This window comes from Apodemus sylvaticus, chromosome 9 (assembly GCF_947179515.1).
Source record: "Apodemus sylvaticus chromosome 9, mApoSyl1.1, whole genome shotgun sequence".
Classification (NCBI taxonomy): Eukaryota; Metazoa; Chordata; class Mammalia; order Rodentia; family Muridae; genus Apodemus; species Apodemus sylvaticus.
This window is the reverse complement of record NC_067480.1, coordinates 10,879,472-10,893,673: the sequence shown is the minus strand read 5'-3', so window position 1 is coordinate 10,893,673 and position 14,202 is coordinate 10,879,472. Positions and strand designations below refer to the sequence as shown.

Below are 14,202 nucleotides of genomic sequence, written 5' to 3'. Positions count from 1 at the left end.
TTTCGAAGACTTTTGCCAGGTTTTGTTGCTTTTATGCAGACCAGATTTCTGGATGTCCTTACCCTGCCAATTTAAAAGAACTTCTCTCATTTCCTGAGTTTTCCATGTTCAAAACTTTTGTCTGTCGTCTTTACACTTGCTGGAAATAAAAAAAAAAAAGTTTGGCTGAATATGAAATCATTGGCTTACACTTTTCTTTCCTTTAGCATCTTAAATTGTTGAGGAGCTGAACACTTCTCAGGGCGCTCTGAAGCCTTCCTTCTTTTTTCCTTTTATAGGTGACTTGACACCTTTGCCGTGTGCTTTCCAGATTGGCGGCGCTTCGAGCGTGTTGTCACGCCTCGATGGGAATGCATCCTGAGGATGATGGAACCCGCCCAGACGCTTCCTTCTGCGTCTCCTCTTCCCATTGATATTCCGCATTCTTTCCTACAATTCACCACGCTTTGAGGATAATAGCTGTCAGCGGGTACTTCTAGCAAATTACCAAACCTCATGGTGATTCAAGGAATCCCCACACTTGAAGCTGGCTGTTAGAAATAAAGGTGGCTATGTGTGTGCCTGTACCTTCAGACTCTGCCATTTAAATCAGTCCCAGGGGGAGATTTTTAAAATATGAACTGTAGCCATAGCCAGGCATGGTGGCATATGCCTCTAATTCTAGAACACAGGAGGCAGAGGCAGGTGGATCTCTGAGTTCAAGGCCAGACTAGTCTATAGAGTGACTCCTAGGAAAGCCAAGGCTACACAAACCAATCCTGTCTCAAAACAACAACAAAAACAATAGCCAACCAACCAAAAACCCTATAGCTATTATATATATGGTCAGAATATAAGCATTCTTCAATGCATTTGCGTGTGCCTGTGTCTGTAATATAGACGGCAAATTTTTTCCCTGTGTGTGGTTTGTCTTTTTTTTTTTTTGAACAGTATAACTTGATAAGCAAAAGTTTCAATGCTTAACGGTATGATTCGTTATTATTTTCTTCTATAGTTAGTGTTCTCTCTGCTCTGCAAAAAAATAAATAAATAATAAATAAATAAAAAAGGCCCCCTTTGCCTTGGTGTCACACTGGTACTTTGAAATGTCTTGTTTGTTTCTTGTTTGTTTGTTTGTTGTTTTTTGAAGCATTGGACTCTAGAATCTTAGTTATATCCATTGACTTTATTGCTCCTGTATGGTATGGAAGGAATGATGACTTACCTTGCCCTGTTTATACCAGGAATCTATGGTAACATCATTTCAATCCTGAAAACCAATCTCAGCGTGCCACCAACTTTGTATATTCAGGACACCATCTGTCACTAAGGAGTGCATCTTCCCACTGCTGTGGAAAGTAAATGTTATATAAGAAGCTTGTCTGCTCATCCTGATAAGTCTATGACATCGAAAAGGCACCTAGCTTCTCATAAAGAGAACAACGCGCTTTTCTCAAACGGAAGGGCTAGGACCAATGGCAGATGGTGTCTTAGTTAGGTTTCTCGTTGGTGTGACCCAATGCCGTATGAAAAGCCACTTAGAGGCAGAAGAGTTTCTGTTGATTTACGGCAGTAGCTGTCCACCAGGACAGGGTAGGCAGAAAGATGGGAGCAGAAGGTCGCCAACCACGCTGCACTGGCAGTCAGTCAGGAAGCAGAGCGCAGACAGGAAGTGGGGTCGGCTAGTCATCCTCAAGGGGCTCGCCTACTGATCCACTCCCTCCCACAAGGCTCTGTCTTCTAAAAGAGTGCAACAAAGACTCAGGGGTCCCAGTGCCATGATGCCCAGCTCAAGAATGAGTGCTGGAAGAGGCAAGAACAAAAGAGAACCAGGAGACAGTTTTTGGCATGAGGATTTATATTTTTTTGTTAAGGAAAAAATAGAAAATCTATAGTTCCTATTTCTATCGCAAATGCAAAACTTCTTTTCATGAACTTGGAGACTTTTTGAAGTGCTAGTCTGATCCATTTGGAGGAAGGAAAACTGAATGTGGTTTGCATAGAAAGTAAATATCTGGTAAACATAACCCAGAAAAAAAAAGTAAATTAAAGTTGTAAATTCAAACATCTATGGTTTACCCCAACTCTAATCACTAATAAAAATGTGAATGGACTTGAATGTCAATGTTAAAAGAAGTTAGGTGGGGTGTTAGGAAGGGAGACAGAAGGGATGAATATTTCAGTGGATTTAACTGTCGCCGACTACTCCAGACTGAACTGAGATCATGGCAGAGTTTACTGCTGGGACCTAGGAACTGCCAGGAAAAATGTTTTGCATAGACATTTTTATTCAAGTATCAACTAAACTGGTACATATATGCATATATATATATATGTATATATATATTCATGAGTATTTGTTATTTGTAAACCATGCTTGTGACTTTCATGTTCATCATTTTGTCCACCAGTCTAAGGCAAGTACAACATCTAATGCAAGACCAAGTAACTCTCTAGTTATGTTTATTTATTTTTTATTTGATCTTCTTATGATAAAAAGAGGTTAGTTTTAAAAATAGAGGTGCTCTATGATCTATTTGGTCCAATTTGCAAGGCAGATGACACTTAATTTAGGCTTTTTATAAAATTTCCTGCAACTTCCTAACAAGACAGTCTCAAAGCTGATTAAGTATGATAAAGCCTAGAGTTTGCCCCTCTGGTTGACACTGAGGTATAGTGGAAAACTATATGGTTTCCAAGTGCGTGGTTAAAAATCTCAATTTTTTGCTATAGGTTAGAAAACAACTATTTTCTTTCTAACACCTGCTGATGTCACTGTGCCTGACAAAAATATATACAACAGACTCTTGTTAACTTGCGTTCATTAGAAAAAAAAAAAAGAAAGAACAGAACTCCTTGGGAAAAAGAAAATATTTATTTGTTTTTGTTTCTCTCCAACGTGATGAGAGCAGCAATGGGAGGGGAAAGGTGAGGAACACCGTCTTCTCTTATTTCAGAAATGCAGATGCAGAAGAACTGGTCTTTAGATTTACATTTCGAGATTAAATTTTAACACCATAATACCCTTGCTGTGTCATAAAATATGAATAATATTCAGTTTTATCTTCAGTTCCAAAGTTATCCTCCCTCTCCTCACTGTTTGTCATTCCTTTCTTATTACAGAAATCTATAATTCTTTGTGAGGTGAGCTCTAAGTCTCACTTCCTTTAAGACTACAGTCGCAAGACAACTGGTACTGTGGCTCCCACCCTCCGTCCAATGGCTATCTCCAAGGTTTACTTGGTTTCTGTTTGGATTCTTCCCTAATTCCTACAAGAGGTCCTGTAGTCACAATGACAACAAGCAAGTCTCACTAATCTCTTCCCGAAGCCCCCAACTCATTTATAGTTCTGCTAGAAGTACTTTCTGCTGGTACAACTTCCAGACTCCCTTTTGTAACAGGAAAAGGCTGTGGTGGATACTTGATGGCAACAGTCAAGCCGGGCAAGAGCAGTCTTCAGTCAGAACAAGGAAAGGAGGCAGAAAGTAATAAGCAAGTGCATGGTTAAAACAAGACCGCACTCCTTACTACAGAATTGTCAGAGCATCTCATGTGCTAATGACCACTGTGACTTTCTGCCAAGGTCATGAACTCCAGCTTTTCCCAAGCCTTGGAGACCATGAAATCATTTAAAATTACATTTTTTAAAAAAGCAGAAAGAAAGAAACAAAGAAGGAATGAAAGAAAGAAAGAAAGAAAGAAAGAAAGAAAGAAAGAAAGAAAGAAAGAAAGAAAGAAAGAAAGAAAGAAAAAGGAAGGAAGGAAAGAAGGAAGGAAGGAAGGAAGGAAGGAAGGAAGGAAGGAAGGAAGGAAGGAAGGAAAGAAGGAAGGCAGGAAGGCAGGAAGAAACAAAGAAAGACGGGTACCTCACCAGGCTCATCTCCTAGGTCTCTTTCCAGCTTAACATTAGAATAATCTCAAACATGTCAATCAAGGAAGAACTGAGCAAGTCACATGATTGCCTCGTGGACCACTGCACCATACCGAGCTCTTAGTGGTATGGAGCAGTGAGAATTCAGAGTGGGAGCAATGCAACTATGGAAAATTCGGCAATTGGTACATAGACAATTCCCGAAAGGAATACACACAGGAAATGGGGACAGACCTTCTGCTGGTTTAGATGCCATAGCTGTTCCTTTCATGGCTACATTTCTCCCACAAGTTTCACTTTTAATAATTTATATGTATTAATGTTGTAGTATGGGCTAAGTTAAATGATATGCCATGAACATCCACTTTCTCTTCAACTACAATCAGCCATTTCTACTAGGGGTCAAAGAACTGTGGTTCATAGATGCTTTTTAAATAAAGTTTTATAGGCACACAGATACTTGCCATGCATTGCCTATGTTACTTTTATTTAACAATGACAGGGTTAGTGTAGCAGAGGATCACAAAGGATAAAGTATTTTGTCACTGGTCTAGGATTAAAGAAGCACAGGATTCCCAGGGTTGCAGAATTAAAGGAAATGCTCAGGGCATTTAATAGCTCAGGCAAGACAACAGTGCAATAGGTGCTGATGGCTGGCCCTTTGAGGATCAGGTTCAATAAGAGAATTAGCTGCATTTGGCATTCATTAAGGGACATATATCTATGAAGAATAAACAGGGCAGTGCTGGGGAGATGCCTCAGTGAATAAAGTACTTGAAGCACAAGAGTGACCAGAGCTCAGCCTCTTAGCTCCCCCATCAATACTGGGCAGCTGTGACAGCCTCTCCATAATTCCAGTATGTGGTAGTGAGACAGGAGACCTCAGAGAAAGCACTTTAGTTAAACTAACCATATTGTCATATTTTGAATTCATTTAAAAGACACTGCCTGAAGAATGTGTGTGTGTGTGTGTGTGTGTGTGTGAGAGAGAGAGAGAGAGAGAGAGAGAGAGAGAGAGAGAGAGAGAGAGAGACTCTTGATGTCAACCTTAGCCTTCCACAGGAATGTGCATATATGTGCACATGTGCACACAAAAATGCATGTGTAAACACATGAACATGATGTTCTGGCTGGTTTTGTGTGTCAACTTGAGAAAAGGAGCCTCAGGTGAGGAAATGCCTCCATGAGATCCAGCTGTAAGGCATTTTCTCAATTAGTGATCAAGGGGGGAGGGACCAGCCCATTGTGGGTGGTGCCATCTCTGGGCTGGTAGTCTTGGATTCTATAAGAAAGCAAGCTGAGCAAGCCAGGGGAAGGAAGCCAGTAAGTAACATCCCTCCCTGGCCTCTGCATCAGCTTCTGCTTCCTGACCTGCTTGAGTTCAAGTGCTGACTTCCTTTGGTGATGAACAGCAATGTGGAAGTGTACGCTGAATAAACCCTTTCCTCCAACTTGCTTCTTGGTCATGATATTTGTGCAGGAATAGAAACTCTGACTAAGACACACACATACATGCACAATACTTACACATAAAATAATGTTTTTCAAAGGAGCAAAGATGAAGACTAGAGGCTAAGGGATTGTTGAGGGTAACACATCAGAGTTTGCCAAGTGTGGTTCAAGCTCTCTCAATGGAGTGTGCTCACACATCACATACCAATAGCCCATTCCTAGAATGTCCTAGGTTCCGCTGAAATATAGCCCAGTGTAGCATGGTTGGTACATGGCACTGGCATAGGGTTTAGACTCTCTGGGGGTCCCTGTTAAACAAAACTTGGGGTGCAGGACCACTATTCTAGTACAAGACAGGACAATGGACCTGGAAGACAAAGCATTGAGCCAGAGATGATAATTCTTAATTCTTTAGTCTTTCCAAGACAGATTGAAGCAAAATCGAAGGTCAACCAAGAACACTCAGTTGTGTTAGTTGAGATTTGTTTGGTTGCAGGTCACAAAAATGTACTCCATTCCAAGTGACTTGAACAGCAAAATGGATTGTGTCTTATAACTGGAATCCAGAAAGAAAGACTTCAAGATGTCAGTGGCTCTCAGAGAGACATTCTGCCATAGAGAGATGCTCAGCCAGGCAAGCTGGGTAGCATGAGATGGATTCCCAGAACACACTTGTATTAGTCAGGGTTCTCTAGAGTCACAGAACTTACGGGTAGTCTCTATATAGCAAGGGAATATGTTGATGACTTACAGCCTGTCCAACTCCCCAACAATGGTCAGCAGCAGCTGTGGATGGAAGCCCAAGGATATAGCAGTCCCACAAGACAAGCAGGCAAAGAAGAGTGAGAGTCTTCCTTCCTCCAATGTCCTTATGTAGGTCTCCAGCAGAGGGTGTGACCCAGATTAAAGGTGTGTGCTACCACGCCTTTAATTCCAGATGAACTTGAATTCAGAGATCTCCCTGTCTTAATCTTCTGGAATTCATAGCCATTATGCCTCAAAATCTCCATGCCGAGATCACTTAAAAGTGAAAGGAAAGATCCTACTTCCAAAGTTGTCCTCTGACCTTCACATGTGTCCCATGAAACCTATGCCACATACATGCATCGCATGCACACACAATAATGATTATAATAGTAATAGTAATAATAATAATAATAACAACAACAATAATGAACCTGAGGGTCTGTTCTTCCAGCAGCAGCAGCTTTGGTCTATGACAAAGATGGCTTCCCTTTGGAAACTTTATCTAACAGAAGAGAGCTTTCGGTTTAATAGAGTCACACTGGACCAATAATATGTGTGGTGGAATAACAGAAGCATGGTTTTGGAATAATTGATATGTGTTCGTATGTACACATATGTGTGTGCACACTCAGTTACATACACAGTGTCTTGGGTCTCCAAGTTCAGAGTAATTTGAGTCTTAAGTACCACTTCCAGCAGGACAATCATATTAACTAATAATTGCTGAGCCTTACCATATGCCAAGTGTTCCTCTAACAGTCTTTACAAGTACTACATCATTAGAGACTCACAACTGCAGCAGCCTTCTGAGGCTATTTTTACCACGTCTGGTTTACAGAGGAGTTAACTATGTTATCAACTTGGATTCATAAAGGAAGCACTTAAAGACACAGAACTGTGAAGTAATTTGGAGAGTCACGCAGCCAGTGAGTGCGAGCCAGCGTTTGTCTTAGAACCAGACAGCCCTGCCCAGGCTGTTTGACTCAGTTGCTCCCATCTGTCCAGTCACAGATCTCTGGGCTGCAATTCCATGTGGCAAGATCATGTGACATCACCGGCTACACTCCTCACTGTTCTATGGAGTCTCCTCAATACAAACTTCCGGCTCCATAATTTACTGAGGACTCTCAGATGGGAAAAAAAAAATCTGTTTTTACCTTAGGTACTAGTTTATTATAGAGACAAGAAATACATTATAATTAATAATGGGAAGAGCTGTAGGGAGTGTCCGGTGGGGACCAGGAGTTTTAATTTACTATCTCCCCGTGGAAACTGTAGATTATTTTTCTCAGCAATACCCAGTCCCCCTCAGGAATATCTCACAGAGCCTGAACAGCCCCGGGTAGACAAAAGCATTTGCAATAGGCAGAATATTTCAAAGACTTAGAAGTTATCTTCTGAGAGCCGGGAGGGTCGGTTGTTTCTTTGGAATCTGCAGGGTTTGTGTGACTCAGACCTGCGGGCTATCTCTCTATTATTGTACAGTCCCATTAGATGAAGCTGGGACCCATCCCTTGGTCCTGTTTCATAGGAGGAACTCAGTTCTTTCTCCTTCCTGCTATCCTCACAGCCAGGAAGGTACACTTAGCATTTCAGGATCTGAGGGATCCAACCAGCTCCAGCATTGCTCTCCAGAACTTGATGCTCACAACCACTTGTCCCATCACCAACAGATATGAACTAAACATCAACCAACACTTCATCAGTGTTTGGGAAACTCAGTATTAAAACCTTTTCAAATGGGAATATTCTTCAAAAGTAGTAAAATTGTTCATAACAAGAAATGATAATGGTTAGGTTTATAGTCTATATTTATTGGACAATTTCATCTGAAAAGCAAATTGTTACTTTTATAATTCGGAGATATATATAAAATGAGGTTTTTCTCCTCGGATTTCTATTCTCATTATAATAAAGCCTTTTTGATTGTGCACCCACCTAACATCTTTATTATGCCTTTCCAGCACAATTGCTAAATTATGAAATATGCATACATGTACTACCGTATGTGCTTGTATAGTGTGTGTCTAATAAACTGTGTGCTTTTCTGTATAAATCTTGAAGATGAAAATTAGAAGTAAAGAGAAATAGAAATTCTGATGCTATCTTATTTTTATACCACCTGATACTGATTATCTGCAAGACTACTCAAGGGACACACCTCCAAAGTGAGTATGTTTCCCCCCCACACACACACACACATTGTAGCCACACCCAGTTTCTTATTGCCCTCCACAGTGTAGCCACACCCAGTTTCTTACTGCCGCCCTATTCTGTATGACCTGAAACTCATTGCACTTCCCCTGGGTCCTCACTATTATAACATTGTTGTATCAGCATTGTGCTTTAGGCAATATGATTCAATAAGGCAATAGGCAAAAGAGTCAATATGACTGAAATAGCTCAAAGCAACAGAATGCTAAGCTATGTGTTCAGGGATTCAAGTCCATCAAGATGTTGGATTCACTGCAGTAGGGTACGTAGGAGGGTCAATAGAAAAGGAAGGGTTAGTGTTTCTCTTTAAGATGGAGATAAGTGGGTTTGGACGCAGAAGTATAAAGGGAACAAAGACTGGGAAGGAGAAATAAATGTGGCAAAAATTGTGGGGAGCACAAGGCCAACTCAATTGAAAGGCCCAACCCACGCCAGCCAAGAGGAACTTGCCCTCATTTCTCAGGGGCCGCTAACATAATTCAATCTCGTCCCCTTCTACACCCAGGGGCCCCAGAGCTGGGAATTGTCCTCTCAGGCTTCATCTGTTGAGGCAACATAGGAAACTCTACAGTTCTCAGATGACAACTCTCTGTAAACTGCTTTCACTAGATTTCTGGCCTCTGGCTGGCTTTCAGGCTCTTCCCCACACAGTCATCAGTCCTAGGCTTTCTCTAGGCCAGGCTATGTTGAGTCATGACAGTAGAGGAGACTCTCTGCTCTCTGGTAAGTAACTTATGTTTTCAAGCTCTATGTCCATCCATAAACTGTGATCTGTCTTCTCGCATGCAGTTTTCGTTTAAAACTGTATAGTGGTTGTGGAGAGAACAAGACTGCTGTGATACTCCTGGTTCTCGAGCCTTGAGACCCTCCGCACTGATGTGGGTGGATATGAGGAAAGATCGCTAGGATCCAAGGGAGCAAGGGTGGTAGATGATGCGGGAGGAAGTGAGCTCTAATGGAGTTAAAATTAATTGGCATGTGTGTGGTACGAGGAAAACAGGGAGGAACAGATGTTGAGGCGATTGCCAGAGTACAGGGATGAATTGCCTGTCTTTCTGCCAGGGCTCAATGCAAACTCCTGGGAGAAATGGTTTTGCTACCTCAAGGTCTTAACAGAACATTAGTCAGGGCTGTGGAGACGGGACTTTGGCCAAGGAGATGTCATTCTAAACCAGATTTCAGAAAGGCAATGGATGTGCAGGGCTCTGCTCTGCTCCTCAATCCGACCAGCCATTTCCAGATTCATTCCGGGTGCCCTTGCAACTGTCACGAAGGCTAAACTTGAGATCGTGCAGTATGTAAAACAGGTACTGCATCTCCTGGTTGGATTCAGATACACTGCAAGGCCTGGGTGTATGCATAGCTCTGTTCATCATAGCAATATTGCCTGTTGAAGCATGGGATTTTCATTCATGATTCTATATCCATCCACTTTATCATTAAAGTATGGAGTTTGGGGCTGTATTTTGTGCACACACTACTCTCTGCACTATCTACTGTTGCACTATCAGGCAGCATCACCTGACAATAAAAAGCCAAAGACCTATTAGCAAAAGGTAGGAAGTAGGAGGTGGGCATTCCGGGAGAGAGATAGGAACTCTGGGAGGTAGATTCAGAGGTGGGAAAATTCACCCTGGACTCTGAGGAAGTCAGATGTATGAAACTGAGGAGAGGTAGACATAGAATAGTTTAAATGGCTTATATAAGTTATTAGCTAGTCAGGGAACAAGTTTACCATAAGACTATGAGCATTGTAAGTAAAAATAAGCCTCTGAGTTGTTATTTGGGAACTGGTAGAAAAACCCATTAGAGTCTGATTAATAAGCCAATCAAACGGTATATACCCTCATCGAACCAGTAGTCCAGTGAATTTAGAAATCAACAAACATAGCCGGGCGGTGGTGGCACACACCTGCAATCCCAGCACTCTGGGAGGCAGAGGCAGGTGGATTTCTGAGTTCAAGGCCAGCCTGGTCTACAAAGTGAGTTCCAGGATAGCCAGGGCTATACAGAGAAACCCTGTCTCGAAAAAACCAAATCCAAAAAAAAAAAAAAGAAAAAAGAAAAAAAAAGAAATCAACAAACAATGGATATAGTAAAGTAACCATGTATTTTTCTGGGAGGATGTGCATTTGGATCTCAAGAAAAAGTATAATAATGTAAAGGCAACGGGATAATGAAGGAAGAGATAAAATAGGTTAGGGTGAAACTCGCCATTCACGGGGGCTTCAATAATGTAAATTCCTTGGGAAATGTATTCAAGATGGCAAGAATAGCCAGTGAAAAATCAGAGTTGGGAATTTCCTTCACAGACTGAGTGATGGAGGCAGGAGCAAGAAAAGAGGTTAAGGGCCACTGTGCCCAGGCACAGAGAACAGCGAAAGGCCATGCTGTGCCCAGGCACAGAGAACAGCGAAAGGCCACGGGGCCTGCTCTTGAGTATGTTTTGTATATCCAGTGAGACTCCGTTGGAAAATCTGATTTTGCCTTTGTGTTTGACTGTCAGTTGGAGACACCCTTTTGGTTAGGGGATGGGAGACCCTGCCCACTTCCTCCCCTCAGCTAGGACACCATCTATCTTGAACCTGAGCAGGTCCTGTAAATGCTGTGGTGATAGCTTGTTAGACAATCTCCTCTCGCCTCTTCCACATTGAGAGTTTTGTGGAGCCAACCAGAGGCTGTGCACAGACCCACAGACTGGGAGAAGCCATGTGCTCAAGAGTTTAGGGACAAGCTTACTGTATGGTAACTGTTTCCTTCCCTCTAACTCTCAGGGCCCACAGTGCCAATGCTCACAGGAGGTTCTAACCCTCAGACCTAACCCATGGACCTTGGGCCTGAGGAACCAAAGGCACCTCTCATCCTTACCCTCTCTATCCCTTACCCTCTACTCCAGAACCAGGAGCTCCATGAACCAAATCCTCTAGTTAAATACACATTTGCCTAGAGTTTCCTCTGTGGCTCTGGAATGGCTAGAGATAGTCAAAGAGGTGTCAATGGAAGACAAAGCTGTCTCTTTCTACTCACGAACTAGTAGTACTCAACTAATGTGCTTAGAGACTAGAGAGAGCCCAAAAGGCAGGATTTCTGCTCTCATTAGGGAAAGACCTGCCAGAACCTTACAAATATAGAGTTGGATGCTCGAAGTTAACTATTGTACTGAGTGTGGGGGCCCCAATGGAGGAGTTAGAGAAAGGACTAAAGGAGCTGAAGGGGTTTGCAACACCATAGGAAGAACAACAATATCAACTAGCCAGACTCCCCAGAGCTCCCAGAGACTAAGCCACCAACCAAGGAGTACACATAGCTCTGGCTACATATGTAGTAGAAGATGGCCTTGTTGGGGATCAATGGGAGGAGAGGTCCTTGGTCCTATGAAAGATTGATAGATGCCTCAGTGTAGGGGAATAGGAGAATCAAGGGTGGGAAGGCAGGAGTGGGTGGGTCGGTGGGTGGAAGAACACCCTTATAGAAGTGGGGGGGGGGGGATAAACCTTTATAGGGTTTCTGGGAGGGGGGAAACAGGGCAAGGGGATAACACTTGTAATGTAAATAAAATATTAGAAAAGAGATAAATATTAAAAAAAAAAAAGACTCCCTTGGTCTTCTCTGCTCTTGGTATGATAAGAGCACAGCATCTACATTAGCCATTTATGAGTGTGAAAGCAGGAATAAAGTTTCCGATTTGGCCTTTACTAAAGCCACCCCACACTGGTGGTGCTTGCAGTTCTAACCTCTTCCTTTCCAACGCTAGAAATAAGATTTACAATGCAAATAAGAAAAGGCTAAGCTTCTGGGAGCACTGTTCCATTTAAGGTCTCCAGATAGTAGCAACAGCAGAAGTGATAAGACAAAGATGGTTCGCTGACCTGGTGGGAACCAGTCAACATCCTGGCAGTCCAGGCTGGAGTCTGAGTCGGAGGGGGAGGGGCATCCACCAAAGCCTTAAAAAACAGCCTTGTCTTCTCCTCTCATCACCATGGCAACCCACCTCTTATAAAGGCAAGAAACAAAATGTGTGAATCCTGTGATCGCTCCTTGACCTCCAGGCCTCTTTTACTATTGTCTCCTGCATTTTTGAAGCACATATGCTACATACACTGTGTATTTCAGAGGAGGAGTCCTTTGGAGAGATGTGGGAGTTACAGAGAACTTCTATAGGGCTAGCTACATACAAATCAGAGACATCATGCTTATAGCTAGCCACTCAAGGCTGTTTCAACAAGGAATTTGAGACTACATGGGAGAAGGACTAAAATGTTCTCGACACATCTGAGTTTACTCTAGCCCTATTTGATTTCTTATCTTTAATGTTTTCTTTACCATGTTTAATTCGTACCATAAATAAATAAGTGAATGCAAAAGGGCATCATACCCACTCTGCTTCTTGGTAAGGTAGAAATGACTGATGGCTCTAATCTGTTCCCTAGAATAGCTTTGAATACTGAAACAGAGGAACATAAGATCTAAGGACACTGAATAGATGTAAACCAAGTATCCAGAAAAGTTAGTAGGTTATAAATCAGAAAACAGTAAGGTATAACATTCAAGAAGCCTCTTTGGGGATACAGGGATTGAACTTGTATCCCAATTGAGGAATTGAGGAAACAGGGAACAGAGATGATCTTTGTCCTCAGAGAGGATCCAATACCCTGAGCTACAGGAATCAGGGATGGATTTAGTTGGGAGGGCTGGGGCTCAGAGAGTTACCACATGGAATAGCTGTCATCTGCAGAGAAGGAAACCAAACGCAGGGGTTATTCTTGCAAGTTTATTCAGTTTTCTACCTTAAATATGTTTTTGCTTATTCTCTTTACTTCCAATGCTGAAACGTCTTTCAGTAGGAGAGAGAAGTAAACATGGCTTACATGTGTAATTTCCCTTTTCTTTCAATATAAATTGCACATTTTCTTGCAAGAGATAACTTGTTTAAAGCCATCACTGGAGGAGAGAGCTTCAGTACAGTCAGAACTATCTGCCGAGCAAAAGTCTTCAGGATGCTAAACCCTGCACATGAGCACATTGCAGAGCAGAGAATGCGGCCACCTGTGAACATGCTAGAAACAAGAGTGCAATCCATGAAGAAGAGCATCCTGGGCCCTTATTAATTTTTATAGAGTTAGGCAGCCGATTTTCATCTTTTATTTCAGTAGCATTCTCTACAGAAAACTGACTTAGCTAAGAAAAATAAATAGACCAGAATTTAAAGCAACTCTTCATTTTCTGTAAGTCTTCTGTGGGTCCTGACAGATATTTCCATAAAGAGACTATCATGTATTCGTAGGGATAGCCATCTTTATGTAGCCTCTTTATGCAAAAGTCCTCACACTCCCCTTCTAAAGATGATTATTTGTATTCACAAACAATATGAAATGAACTATATCATGAAGCATTTGGGGGATTTGTTTAAGATATGCAAAGTATTCTTTTCTTGAATCTAAGGAAATTCAAAGTAATAGATGAAGGAAATAATCTCAGGCAAACACAGTCACTAATTTCTTTGGGTCAAAGTGAAAACTGGTAAGCTTGCATTGTGTGCGTGCGTGTGTGTGTGTGTGTGTGTGTGTGTGCGCGCGCGTGTGTGTGTGAGTGTATGTATGTGTGTGAATGTGTATGTAAATGAGTCTATGTGTATGACTGTGTGTATGAGTGTATAACTGTGTGTGTGAGTGTGAATGTGTATGGATGAGTGTATGAGTGTGAATGTGTGTATATGAGTGTGTGAGTGTGTGTATGAGTGTATGAATGTGTATGAGTGTGTGTGTATGTGTATGTACGACTATGTGTATGGATGTGTGTGTATAAGTGTGTGTATGTAAGGGTGTGTATATGATTGTGTGTGTATAGCTGTGTGTGTATGACTGGGGGGGTGTATGCATGGGCATATACATCTGCTAAAAGCAGGATACATTTTAGAGTAACTTTTCTTTCTTCTAAA

General features: G+C 41.9%; 1 long non-coding RNA gene across 1 annotated transcript in view; it reads right to left on the bottom strand.

The window, feature by feature from the left end:
- Positions 1-1,213: 1,213 nt before the first annotated feature.
- LOC127692952 (uncharacterized) overlaps positions 1,214-14,202 on the bottom strand; it is a 17,535-nt gene continuing 4,546 nt past the window's right edge. Inside the window, exon 3 of the long non-coding RNA XR_007979549.1 lies at positions 1,214-1,328. This is a non-coding gene — a long non-coding RNA (uncharacterized LOC127692952). The remainder of the gene's footprint in view (positions 1,329-14,202) is intronic.